Raw genomic sequence first — 13653 nt, 5'->3', positions numbered from 1 at the left:
GAAAGCAGGGCTGCCTGTCCCGGTGTGTAATTTGCAAAAAATCGGGCCACCCTGAAATCGAGTGCTGAAGGAGAAGGGGCAAATTTGAGGCTGTGCATGGCGGCGCAGTGCAGACCATAACTGCCAAAGGTGAGCTGTGCGAGAGACTTGAGGAGTGTGCAAGGCCTGCTGCAACATCCGGGGGTGCAGCACAGCAGTTTCTTGGGGTTGCTACTGTTAATATACCGGATGCCAGGGCTCACCTCACTGGGATTGACAGAGATCACCAGTGTCTAAGGAACATCAACATAGTCAGTCTGGCAGGTTCTGTGCCCCCAGACCTATACCAACGGTTGCCCTGACACTTCTTTCTGCGGTTGTTACCCTGCCTCTCTCGGTGAGACTGCATACCTAGGGGCACATGATAGCCTGGATAGGTGCCAGACTGGGTGTCATTGCTGGTTGTGCCCTACATGCGAGAGGGGTGCCAGTATCTGAGTGTGGTAGAAGTAATCTGTGTAACGGGAGATCGAGGCCAAATTGAAAGATAACGTAGTGCATTGGTATGTCGACTGTATTGGGGGCTCAATACTGGCACAGACTTTTATCAATTTGGCTGAAGTGAAGTATGGTTAGCTAAAAGAGAACAGAGTTTACTCACATATATATACTGTACAGTATATATATGTGAGTAAACTCAGCATCTTGTCTGGTAAGCAAGTGACCAACCACCAGACAAAAGAGGAGAAAAATTGAAGTACTCCAGAGGCCAGGCTTACAGCCCGCCACCCGTAAAATAAAATGGCATAATGGGGAGCCGCGAACAACTGCCAATAGATAAAGGGAGCCACAGGTCGAAAAAGTTTGGGAACCACTACCACATAGTGAGCTCATATTTGTGCTAATGACGTCCATGTTTTTGTTGCTGCCTTCCTTGGCAATCTCATACATGGTGTATTTATTGTCATTGATGATGTCATAGGAAATTCTAAAGTGATAAAGTTGATTTCCTTTGTGCTGTCACCACTGATAGATTGTGCGTGGACCCTCGTCCTAGCGTCAGGGGCTTTGCAAGAGCATTGATAATATTACACATCAACTTTTACTCACTGAATTGTTCATTTCCACAACAAACATCACAATATTAATATTCGATATTAAGCATGTTTGACGTAAGTTTTCTTATTGCAGTTAGTGTCATGTTAATGTGCTATACATAGTACATAGAACGGTTACCCAATTTAATGATACTCAATTTAACCCAAACATTATAGGAAGAGTTGATTTGAGAGTGATCTTGCAGGTCACAGCAGATTATATTGTGTTCATTCAACTCACAGACATATACCTGCCAATTGTACCTTACTATCAGGCCAAAATAGATGAGTGGGCGCATAGATTATGTGCTTTTTAGAACCGAGGTGACAATTTAAAAATTCATCTAACCTTTCTTAAATGAAAATCCAACATGAGAATCTGTAATCTTCTTTGCTAGTCTCCTGCTAACCTTGAGTACCATATCAACGGAAGAGGTTGTGATACAGCGGATCACATGGCAACATTTTATTGAGAGGCCACAGACTTTTATGTTTATTTTTTACATGTTATCAAGCTCGAACAAACACAACCCAGATAACAATATGTACAAGTACGTTTTCACCTTCTTGAATAATGTGATGCAAAATAACTGCAAGTAACCTTGCATAGAGTTCTTTTCCACTTAAGCACACATTATTTTCCCTTTCTACATTTGCTAGTAGCATTATATGTATATACCTTCAAAAACTACTCTTTTTGCCATCTTTTTTTGCCTTGAATTTTCCCTATTTTACAATTCATACTTTTAGATTTCAAGTAATTGTATTGAATTTTGGATTGAGAAACACAAGAACAAATGGAAAAATAATAAAAAAGTAACTTCGTCAAAGAATGAACAAAGTTCCATCAGTAAGAAATGTTTATGAGATATACTATAACAGATATAGTCCGTATCCCATAAAACATATATCACACAATTGCTTATAATAATACCTTCTAATACATATTAATACATCAGTTAGATAGGCAGAGCTAGTAAAGGTTAATAGCATGCCAGATCTCGGTATATGACGCGAATGGTGGACCAAAAACGAAAAGAAAAACCCTAAGAAAAGTAGAGAATTGACAGCTATTCTTGAAATTAAAAGCTCAGTTAACAAAACATTTGATATTACCCTTGTCCCCCTCAATACTAACACTGATGGGTCATCTCTCAAAAGCTGGACATATGGGGGCAGATTTACAAGCCCCTTGCGCCTATTTTTGCGCCGCCGTAGCGTCACTATTGTGATGCAGTGGCGGCGCAAAAGATGCGCCATGGTGCAGGCTATTTACAATGTGACGCATCTGGGAGATGCGTCACGTTGTAAAGCCCTGCGCCTTAAGGAGGCGTTCCGGTGCAGGGGGTGGCGTTCTGGCGCAGGAACGCGTCCTAAAAGTGGCTGAGTGAAATCTACAAGATTTCACTCAGTCACTTTTAGGACAATGCTACGTCAAAACCCTGTGCCTGCTTGAAGCAGGCGTAAGGCTTGATGCAGCATTAGTAGAATGGTCCCCCCAGAGCACTGCTGGAGTTGCGTCGCGCATGCAACGCTACTCCAGCAATGCGTCTCCTTTACGGCACAGATGCGGGACGCATCTGAGCCGTTTTTGCCCCATGGTGCGCCGCATTGTAAATGCGATACAAAAGGGGATGATGGATGGAGCGTTTGAGCAAATCAAACACTCACCCCCAGTCAACTGATCTGGGTTTAATCCATCACCATTCTTTAGTTCACTCAGCCACCCCAGTTCAGACATAGCCATATGCAAATCAGTCTGACCCTGTGCCTCATGGGAACAGTCCAGCCCGAACTGCCAAGCCATGTCTTCCCTGGACCGGAAACAAGCATCCTGGGACCGGTTTCGGATTCATAATCCTCATCAGCCAGGCTATCTTGAATCCAGTGGCCAAGTGAGCAAGGGACTCACGTCTGAGCATACCCTGCCAACTTAGGGCGAACAAAGCAATACAAAAGGGGATGATGGACGGAGCGTTTGAGCAAATCAAACACTCACCCCCAGTCAACTGATCTGGGTTTAATCCATCACCATTCTTTAGCTCACTCAGCCACCCCAGTTCAGACATGGCCATATGCAAATCAGTCTGACCCTGTGCCTCATGGGAACAGTCCAGCCCGAACTGCCAAGCCATGTCTTCCCTGGACCGGAAACAAGCATCCTGGGACCGGTTTCGGATTCATAATCAGCTCAGTTCAGTTCGAATCAGTTTGGGCTGGACTGTTCCCATGAGGCACAGGGTCAGACTGATTTGCATATGGCCATGTCTGAACTGGGGTGGCAGAGTGGGCTAAAGAACGGTGATGGATTAAACTCAGATCAGTTGACTGGGGTGAGTGCTTGTATTGTCAACGCTCCGTCCATCATTTCCTTTGGCTTTTCTTTGTTCGCCCTAAGTTGGCAGGGTATGCTCAGACGTGAGTCCCTTGCTCACTTTGCCACTGGATTGAAGCAAGCCGGGCTGAAGAAGGCTGAAATGCCAGAAACCAGTCCTCGGTAGCTGGTTTCCGGTCCAGGGAAGGCATGGCTTAGCGGTTCGGGCTGGACTGTTCCCATGGGGCACAGGGTCAGACTGATTTGCATATGGCCATGTCTGAACTGGGGTGGCAGAGTGGGCTAAAGAACGGTGATGGATTAAACCCAGATCAGTTGACTGGGGTGAATGCTTGTATTATCAACGCTCCGTCCATCATTTCCTTTGGTTTTTCTTTGTTCGCCCTAAGTTTGCAGGATATGCTCAGACGTGAGTCCCTTGCTCACTTTGCCACTGGATTCAAGCAAGCCGGGCTGAAGAAGGCAGAAATGCCAGAAACTGGTCCTCTGTAGCTTGTTTCCGGTCCAGGGAAACCATGGCTTGGCAGTTCGGGCTGGACTGTTCCCATGGGGCACAGGGTCAGACTGATTTGCATATGGCCATGTCTTAGCTGGGGTGGTAGAGTGGGCTAAAGAACGGTGATGGATTAAACCCAGATCAGTTGACTGGGGGTGAGTGCTTGTATTGTCAATGCTCCGTCCATCATTCCCTTTGGTTTTTCTTTGTTCGCCCTAAGTTGGCAGGGTTTGCTCAGACGTGAGTCCCTTGCTCACTTTGCCACTGGATTCAAGCAAGCTGGGCTGAAGAAGGCTGAAATGCCAGAACCCGGTCCTCTGTAGCTTGTTTCCGGTCCAGGGAAGGCATGGCTTGGCAGTTCGGGCTGGACTGTTCCCTTGAGGCAGAGGGTCAGACTGATTTGCATATGGCCATGTCTGAACTGGGGTGGCAGATTGGGCTAAAGAACGGTGATGGATTAAACTCAGATCAGTTGACTGGGGGTGAGTGCTTGTATAGTCAACGCTCCGTCCATCATTTCCTTTGGTTTTTCTTTGTTCGCCCTAAGTTGGCAGGGTATGCTCAGACGTGAGTCCCTTGCTCACTTTGCCACTGGATTCAAGCAAGCCGGGCTGAAGAAGGCTGAAATGCCAGAACCCGGTCCTCTGTAGCTTGTTTCCGGTCCAGGGAAGGCATGGCTTGGCAGTTCGGGCTGGACTGTTCCAATGAGGCACAGGGTCAGACTGATTTGCATATGGCCAGGTCTGAACTGGGATGGGAGAATGGGCTAAAGAACGGTGATGGATTAAACCCAGATAAGTTTGCTGGGGGTGAGTGCTTGTATTGTCAGCGCTCCGTCCATCATTTCCTTTGGTTTTTCTTTGTTCGCCCTAAGTTGGCAGATATGCTCAGACGTGAGTCCCTTGCTCACTTTGCCACTGGATTCAAGCAAAGCTGGGCTGAAGAAGGCTGAAATGCCAGAAACCGGTCCTCGGTAGCTTGTTTCCGGTCCAGGGAAGGCATGGCTTGGCAGTTCGGGCTGGACTGTTCCCATGAGGCACAGGGTCAGTTTGATTTGCATATGGCCATGTCTGAACTGGGGTGGCAGAGTGGGCTAAAGAACGGTGATGGATTAAACCCAGATCAGTTGACTGGGGGTGAGTGCTTGTATTGTCAACGCTCCATCCATCATTTCCTTTGTTTTTGCATTGTAAATGCGGCGCATCATGGGTGGCGGAGGCATGGTGCACAATTACTGGCGCATCCCTGCTAATTTGCAGGGATGCGCCAGTAATTGTAAATATGCCCTATGGTGTCTAAGTTTTACAAGCTACTTCTCCCTAAACCATGTAAAGCCCATTCCTGCAACGAGCTGAAATGGGAATCAGAACCAAATACCAGAAAAATATCTCTTGATTGGAAAAGGATACATAAAACACCTTTTTCAATACAAAATCTCACCCTCACAAGCCCAGACAAAATACATGATTATTAATAGAACATACTGGACACCATGTAGGATTTTTAAACTCAATCTTTCTCAGAGCACGTCTTGATGAAATTGTAAGGTACATGCAGGGGATTTAGCTCATATGCTCTTCTAGCGCCCTGTTTTACAAAACTACTGGGATAAAAATTCTAAATACATAAATAACACATTCAGCATTGATCCCTCCAAAGAATTCTCATATATCCTTCTAGGCTATCTACATCCTCAATTACATAATGAGAATGATCGCCTCCTTTTGGACTTAATGCTCACACTTGCTTGTAAACTAACTCTTAATAATTGGAAAGACGCCAAGGCCGCCTCCTTCAAGAAAATAATAGCTCACCTTCCTTAGAGGCGCTCATAATATATCTCTACAATTATCACCTTGACGACCCCCCCTCCTCTAGAAAGACGTGGGAGTCACTTGATGATATTTCCTTTAGCAATGAACCACCCTGAAAACCCATGACACCCTTAGTATGCTTCATATAGTTTGGAAAAACTACGAAATAAATAGTTAGCCACATGACATATTATTAAAACACCAACAAGATATACAAGTTATACTTTTAACAAAACACAGAAACTAGAGAAAAATTAGGTAACATAAACATCATTCACGGGCTAAATAACGGAATTAGAGGAGAGTCTCTATGTTGTGGACAAAACATGCAATGAGACAGGTCACTGCTGTATCTCAAACGTATGACTGACTGATCACTGAATCACAGGGAAATAAAATGCAGATTGTGTTGTCATGATTAAGGGCAGATGGAATCTGATGCACTTGCTCGGAAACCTGAAACAGAACTATTAACAACCAACAACTGGCCAGGAGGACCTGGCCAGCTTCACTTCACCAACAACCAACATGTGGCTGTGACAGTAATAGATCCTCCCTCTGCTGAACATAAAAGAGTGTGATATATAGATGGGTAGGTGGAATGTTGATGTGGGGTGTAATGTATAATATAGAATGATGTGACCAGAAATCTAGGGAGATCAGTTGGCTTTGACTGTTGGAGTAGCTGAGAACTATTTGATGCCACACTCTGGCACTGTTCATTGTGAGGATCTTATTCTACAAAAAAACAAGTTAATTTAAATCCTCACCTGCGTTGGAGATTCCTTCTTTACTAACACAAATATAAGAGAGCTAGATTGTCAAAACGCATGCCTCAGATCCCACTTCACCCTGGCGATAAAAGGAGTGCAAACAATAAGAAACTAGTGTTCCTAGACCTCCCAGAAGAACATTAATGGCTCAAAATAGCGTTTTGTGGACTGTCCTACACACTGATGGTCCACCCACCCTATTTAGAATTGCGAGGACCTCCAGCTTTCTATCAGCAGAGTCCACTTTAGCTATGTCAATGGAAAGTGTCCATGGCTGTCCAACGGTTTAGAGGCCATGTCCACCATTTTCAGCGTGGTTGGTTTGATGTCCTTTTTCTGTAGGACAGAAAAGAAAGTAATGATCTTCCGCATACAGGAAAAAACTCCCTGGGCGTGGAGGTCATTAGTTATTTGTTTTTCAATAACAAACTCTCACTTTATGAGTTTGATTTCGACAAAATATAATTTAGTAAAGTTTGATGAATTGACACTTTTTGTACCATGACATGAACTGTAAAGACTGCGGTCCTGTCAGGGTACAGATATGACCACTGGACCCGTGGTGATCTCTAAATTTAGGGGATGGCAGTAACTAAGGCTGGTGGACAAACTGTCTATCGACATCCTGATGAACTAATTAGTGATACAGAAGCATGAGCAGTTGGGATGAGTTCTGTTCTGGGAGAAGTTACTGCTTGTTGAAAGCTGAAGACAGATTCTTGCATTGAGAAGGAGCAACACCTAAACTGATATAAGTGAGTATGGTATTCATAAAGAACACTTAGCTGAGGAAGCTTGTAAAAAGGTTCATTTCTGATATCCAGTACAATCACAACTGTCATTCACCTAGGAACACAGCGAACTGGCACCTTTCTAGGCAATAGTAGAACAATACACTCACAGAATGTAATGACATAACACAGTGACCTAAAGAAGAATGATATGACATAACATGCGCAATTAAAAATAGACCTGCATAAAAGTATGTAAATAGTCTGATGATAAAAAAGGTGAGCACCACCGCCAGCCGCACTCGAAGGGCCTAGGCCATGGGTAGGCTGGTGGGGTTTTCCAAGGGAGGGTTGGGGGAGCACAGTGGGATAGGGGGTGGCGGGATCGGGTTGGGTTGGGGGGGAGGGGAGGATGAAAAAATTGAAAATGATCCTCAAAAGCCAAATAGTCGCCTGGTTGATTTTTGAATTTGGTGAGTTAACCAATGAGTGGGGCTAGTATGTTGGAAATAAAAGACTTGTCATGGAATGTCAATGGATTGCGTGTAAAGTCCAGGAGACAGTTAATTTTGAAATATTTAGAAGATTCATTGGCCCATATAATTATCTTACAGGAGACACATTTAACTGCCACTGAGTCTAAAGATATATTTGGAAAACATCGTTGGGTTGCATACTCTTTCTATACATCCCAATCTTTTGTAACTAAGGGAGTGGTGATTTTGGTAAGGCAAGGTGTAAATTTTAGTTTTGAATCTATGGTAGCTGATTCTAGAGGAAGGTGGTTGATTTTGCAGGCCAAGCTGGCAGGAGAAAAATGGACTATTATTGGATACTATGGACCCAACCAGGATGATGTCGGACCTTTGGACACTCTGGCTTGTGAATTGTTACATTTTTCAGGGAAGATTATTATAGTGGGCGATTTCAATACAGTAATGGATGGTAATTTAGACCATTCTGGGAAGAGAGGACAGGGTAATGTGAAGATGTCAAACAGGGATAGGCTGTTGTTGTCCCAGTTTGGTTTGTGTGTTATATGGCGCAAAAAATGTGGTCAACAGCTTGGTTATACATATTATAATCAAAAATAAAAGCATAAATCTTGAATGGATTACTTTTTGTTGGACCTGAGATTAATGGATCAGTTAATAAACATCAACCACGTAGGAGTCCATCTCTCGGATCATTCGGCTATAACATTAACTTTGGGATTTAAAAAAGAGAGGGTGGACACAGTTTGGAGGCTTGACCGAACTCTTCTTCTAGATGATGGGTATTTGAAGGTTATAATGGAGGAATTAGAAGTCTTCTTGGAAGCAAATAAGGGTTCGGCTAAGCCTGGGATAGTTTGGGAAGCTTGTAAGGCTTTTTTAAGGGGTAGGTTGGGTGCCCTGGGTGCAGGAAAACGTAGACAGTATTATAATAAGGAGGCAGACTTGGAAGAGAAGATTCGGCAAATAGAAGGGAAGGTTCTGGAGGAGAGAGATTTAATGAAAAGAGAGCAGGAGGTACAGAAATTAGCTGTTTTGAAATCTGACTTGGTGGCTGTGCTGTCACACAGAATCAAAGAGAAATGGGATGCTAGTAATTTGGCACATTTAAGTCATGGGGAGGGATGAAGCAAATTACTGGCTTGGAAGGCAAAAAAGGATCTAGTCCGCAACTTTATTAAAGAAATTAAAAAAGTTGATGTAGATACTACAATATCAGATAGCAGAGGGATCACAGGGGCTTTTTTTGAGTATTTTTCAAAGGTCTATCAAGAAGATCTAGAACCGGACCTCCGGGTTGCCAGAGAGTGGGTGCAACTGGTAGACCCACTTCCACCTCATTGTAAAGAGATTTTGAACTCCGAGATATCTTTGACGGAGGTTGAAAGATCTTTAAGTCTCTGCAAGAGAGGCAAGGCGCCTGGCCCGGACGGCCTTCCATCGGAAGTATATAAATCACTGACAAGTTTAATTGCTCCAATATTGCATCAGCTATTTAACAATATTTTTCAAGGAAAAGCAACAATGCCAGATTCTTGGAATGAGGCAGTTATAGTCTTGATTCCTAAACCCGGTAAATCCCCCCAAAATTTAGAGTCATATAGGCCCATATCACTGCTCAACTGTGATTATACATTCTTTGCTAAGATATTGGCGGATAGGCTAAGTTTAGTCATATCACAGATAGTTCACAAGGACCAGAAGGGATTTATCCGGGGAAGATTTTTAAAAGACCTCACATTTCAATTGATTGGTGCTATAGCTATTGCAACAACCTATTGGCAGTAATCGCTCTTGATGCTGCCAAAGCCTTTGATCGTGTCAGCTGGTCTTTTTTGAAGGTTATTTTGGGGCACCTTGATTTAGGCACAAGTTTCACCAACACTATATTATCTTTCTACTGTTCCCCTACCTCCAAGGTCCTGGTAAATGGTACTTTACCAAAATCAATTAAGATACAGCGTGGTACACGGCAAGGGTGTCCCCTATCCCCACTACTATTTAATTTATATATTGAGCCTCTTGCTTCTAGGATTAGGAATTCAGACAGCATATCACCATTTGTAGTAGAAGGATAGGAGAAAAAAATAGGTCTGTATGCAGACAACATTATTATTTATACCCCCAACCTGCACTTTTCACTGCCGAGCTTATATGGAATAACTAAGGAGTTTGGTCAGGTGTCTGGACATGAACTTAATCAGGATAAGACTGAAATTATGTCGTTAAATTTGGATACAGAAGACATAGTAGTAAAAAAAGACATGCGCTACTTGGGGGTAAGGATCACCCTTGACATAGCAGACCTGACTAAAACTAATTTTAAGAAGATACAAAAAGAAATAAGCTCTACTCTGCGTAGTTGGGGCCACCTACCACTTACTCTTTACGGACGTACCAATCTGGTAAAGATGATGATTCTTCTAAAGATGACCTTCTTGTTTGAGACAATACCTTTGTTATTTAACACAGTCTGGATTAGGAGGCTCCAAAGTGAGGTTTGTTTGTTTATTCGGGCAATGAAAGGGTCCCGCTTGTCCTGGAAAAAACTCAGGAGGAGACTATGTAAAGGTGGATTGGCGGCCCCGGATTTTCTGTTATATTCATGGGCTTTTCAGTTAAAAAAATTTAAGATCTTATTAGGAGTTCCAAAGGATACAGATGTTGGAATCATGTTTTATGTTATGCTTGAAAAAAGTAACTATAACAAGGAGGGCTTTATGTGTAAATTTTCTGACCCCAAATTCTTTAAGAAAGTAAGGTTGAAAATGTTGCGAGAAGCAGCGGAATTGTGGTATAAGGACAGGAGGACTATAGAGATTTCCTATTATGGACATAGGGCACCAATATGGGAAGCCCCAGGCTCTCCACTCTGGTCTCAGGATGCCTTGGCTACACCGCTTAGAGCAGCAGGGTTAGACTGTTGGGGAGATCTATTTCCGGGCCGAAAACTGATTGATTGGGGCCAGGGCGAGGCTACCTGGGGGAAGGGATTTTCAAAATTCAAGTACCTTCAGATACAAAGTTGGGCAAGTAAACTGGAGGTTGATATTGGCCGGTAAAACGATCTGGAGGATAAACTTTTTTCTAGTCAAGCATACAAGAAAGAAGCTGCTTTATGGTACTGGGCAATGCTGGAAACTGAAGACGGAGCGTTCCCGCTTCCAGAGGCTCTGTGGGGAGATTGCTTGCCAGACATCGCTACAGAAGAACAATGGCAAGTAACGATGGCTATGTTGTATAAAATAGTCAAATCTGCAAATTTAAGGAGAAATGTTTTGTTCACTATCCACAGAGCTTACTGGTCTCCTGGAAGGCCCTCGAAATTCAAGGCTGGAGGTATGGTGGAATGCCCTAAATGCAGAAGTATCAACGTAGACGATCTGCATATGTTTGTGCAATGCCCAAATAACAGAGTTTTGGGAGGATGCAAGAAAAAGCTTGTCAAAGGTGCTTGATGTAAACATGGAGGTAAGCTCTGAACTTATTATTACTGGAAGATATGACTTGCAAAGTAAAAATATTACAGACAAGGTCAAATTGGTGTTCTATGGAGTTTTGCTTGCCCGCAGGGAGATCTGTAAATTATGGGTTTCGCCTACATCCCCAACTCTACTAGATTGGGTAAAAGCCATGAGATACTTTGCTAAATAAGACTCTTTGGGTCAGAAAAGGAGAAAGTACAGATTCTGGTTACCTTTTTTACAACATTTTGGTTAAGGGGGAAATAATAAAAATCCGATGATTAAGGTCTTGGCCTATCTCGCTGGCGGCCTTTTTGGAGGCTATACAGATAAGGTAGCAGCTGCCAAAAGATTGAAGTCTCAGGGCTTTTCAGCTAGTATGAAGTTAGAGGCCTAATATCTACTGGGCGGCAGCTCAAGCCTTGGATGTTAAAGTCGGCGTATGAGATAAAAGCCCATGGACGGTATCTTATTGAGCTTCATTTTAGTATATGGGTGGCTATGAGGCTAATGAGGATTAAAAAAAAAGAAAAAGAAGAAAAAAAAAAGAACACAAAATACAATAAATAATCTTTACAATTAACTGGCATGCCAGCTCTTCTCTATAAATCAATTCTTGGAATTTCTTTTTAAAGTGCATCCAAAAGGTTACTATCAAAAGATTCAACAGCCTCCTCAACACTGTTTATGGAACTCATGCTTTCCTCACAAGCATTTCCAGTGTTCAGACTTTGATTTCGAGTATTTAAATCATGTACAGGAGCAACAGAAATATTTTTCTCTCAGGACAAATCCCACATAAATCACCCTTATTTTTTTCCGACAGTTTTTATTCTCTTTTCCAAAGCTTCTTTGTTCATCCATCGCCAATCCTTCAATAAAACAGCAGAACGGGAAACTTGTAAAACTTGGATCGGTGCTGAAAAATAGAATTCTCGTTTACGGGTTCTGTGAGGTCTCATAATCAAAACCCAGTCACCAATAACAACATCCTTTTTCCAACCAACAGTATTATTCGAACAACACTCATTACATTCATACCTACTTTTGACACACTCTCACACATTCATCCACACTCAAACGATTTTCAAAACAACATCAACATCATTATCAATATGGTGTAAGTACTGGCACAGGCATAAGACACACATGAGGTTCCCTTTTAGTAAGAAAAAAGTGAAAAACCAGTGATAGAATCTGGTGTGTTTAAGTAACTCCACATATTTTCTCTCTGGTTTTTCCGAACATCCATTCCAGCTGCTAAGGCAGTTGGAATACCTTCCTTAATGTAGTTCTTTGACCTCTCACCCAGACCATTTGCCGCTGGGAAATACAAGGGTGTCCTATACATACTCAGTAAGTTTAACATTTTTCTCCACACAAACTGAGTACCATTATCGGAAACTAGAATTTTTGGAATCCCTTCTAAAGAAAATACATCTTTGAATAAACCAATAACAGCATCAGTTGTAGGCACGGATACAAACTCATACAACACCCACTTGGAATAATAATCTGTGAATACCTCAAAGTACCTCATATATTGTAGCAACATAATGGAAAGTCCAGTAAAATCAATGTTTAATTTCATCCAATGTTGGACAGGTAAATGAATAAATCTAGTCTTGTTTCCAACAACCTTCCAATGTTTGTCAGATAGTAAACACTCAGGACACTGAAGTACAAATTTTTCCACATTAGCATCCATGCTTGGCCACCAATAATCCTTCTTCAATAGTCTTTTGGTGCCTGACATACCTGGATGCCCATTGTGAGCCGCATGAATCAACTTGCTTCTCATCATTTCTGGTGAAATAAATAAACCTTGCCGAGTTAACATATTATTGACAATTGACAATTTGACTGAAATCTGTTGAAATGGAATGATACTTTTGTCAAGATTTAAACTGGACAATACCATTTCTACTTATGAGATTTAACATTGATTTTTGATCTGTGATCAGATGAAAGTGACTTCTCCACAGATACGTTTTGAACTTTTCAATAGCCCATAAACAAGCCAGGGCTTTTATCTCCCTGATACTGTCAAGTTTTTCTGGCTCTTTTAGATTATGGGGAAAAAGCAAGACTGTGCTCCTTAACTTTGTGCATTTGTGTCAAACCCGCACCCCACCCAAAGGAGCTTACATCAATGATAACAGAACAGCCATATGCCAATCAGTCTTGACCCTGTGCCTCATGGGAACAGTCCAGACCGAACTGCCAAGCCAGGTCCTCCCTGGACCGGAAACAAGCATCCTGGGACGGGTTTTGGGGTATGTCACCCTTCATCATCCATGCTAGCTTGAATCCAGTGGAACCGTGAGCACAGGTCAAGACTGATTTGCATATGGCTGGGTTCAAACTGGAATGGCATGGGGAGCAAAAAAACGATGGGTTGAGGCTCAGATCTCTGTACTGGGGTGAATGTATGACATTGTTCTGCATTCTGTCCATCAATTTTGTTTTT

Source organism: Lissotriton vulgaris, chromosome 3_1 (genome assembly GCF_964263255.1).
Source record: "Lissotriton vulgaris chromosome 3_1, aLisVul1.2, whole genome shotgun sequence".
Classification (NCBI taxonomy): Eukaryota; Metazoa; Chordata; class Amphibia; order Caudata; family Salamandridae; genus Lissotriton; species Lissotriton vulgaris.
The sequence above is the reverse complement of the archived record's forward strand: the minus strand, read 5'-3'. Positions refer to the sequence as shown.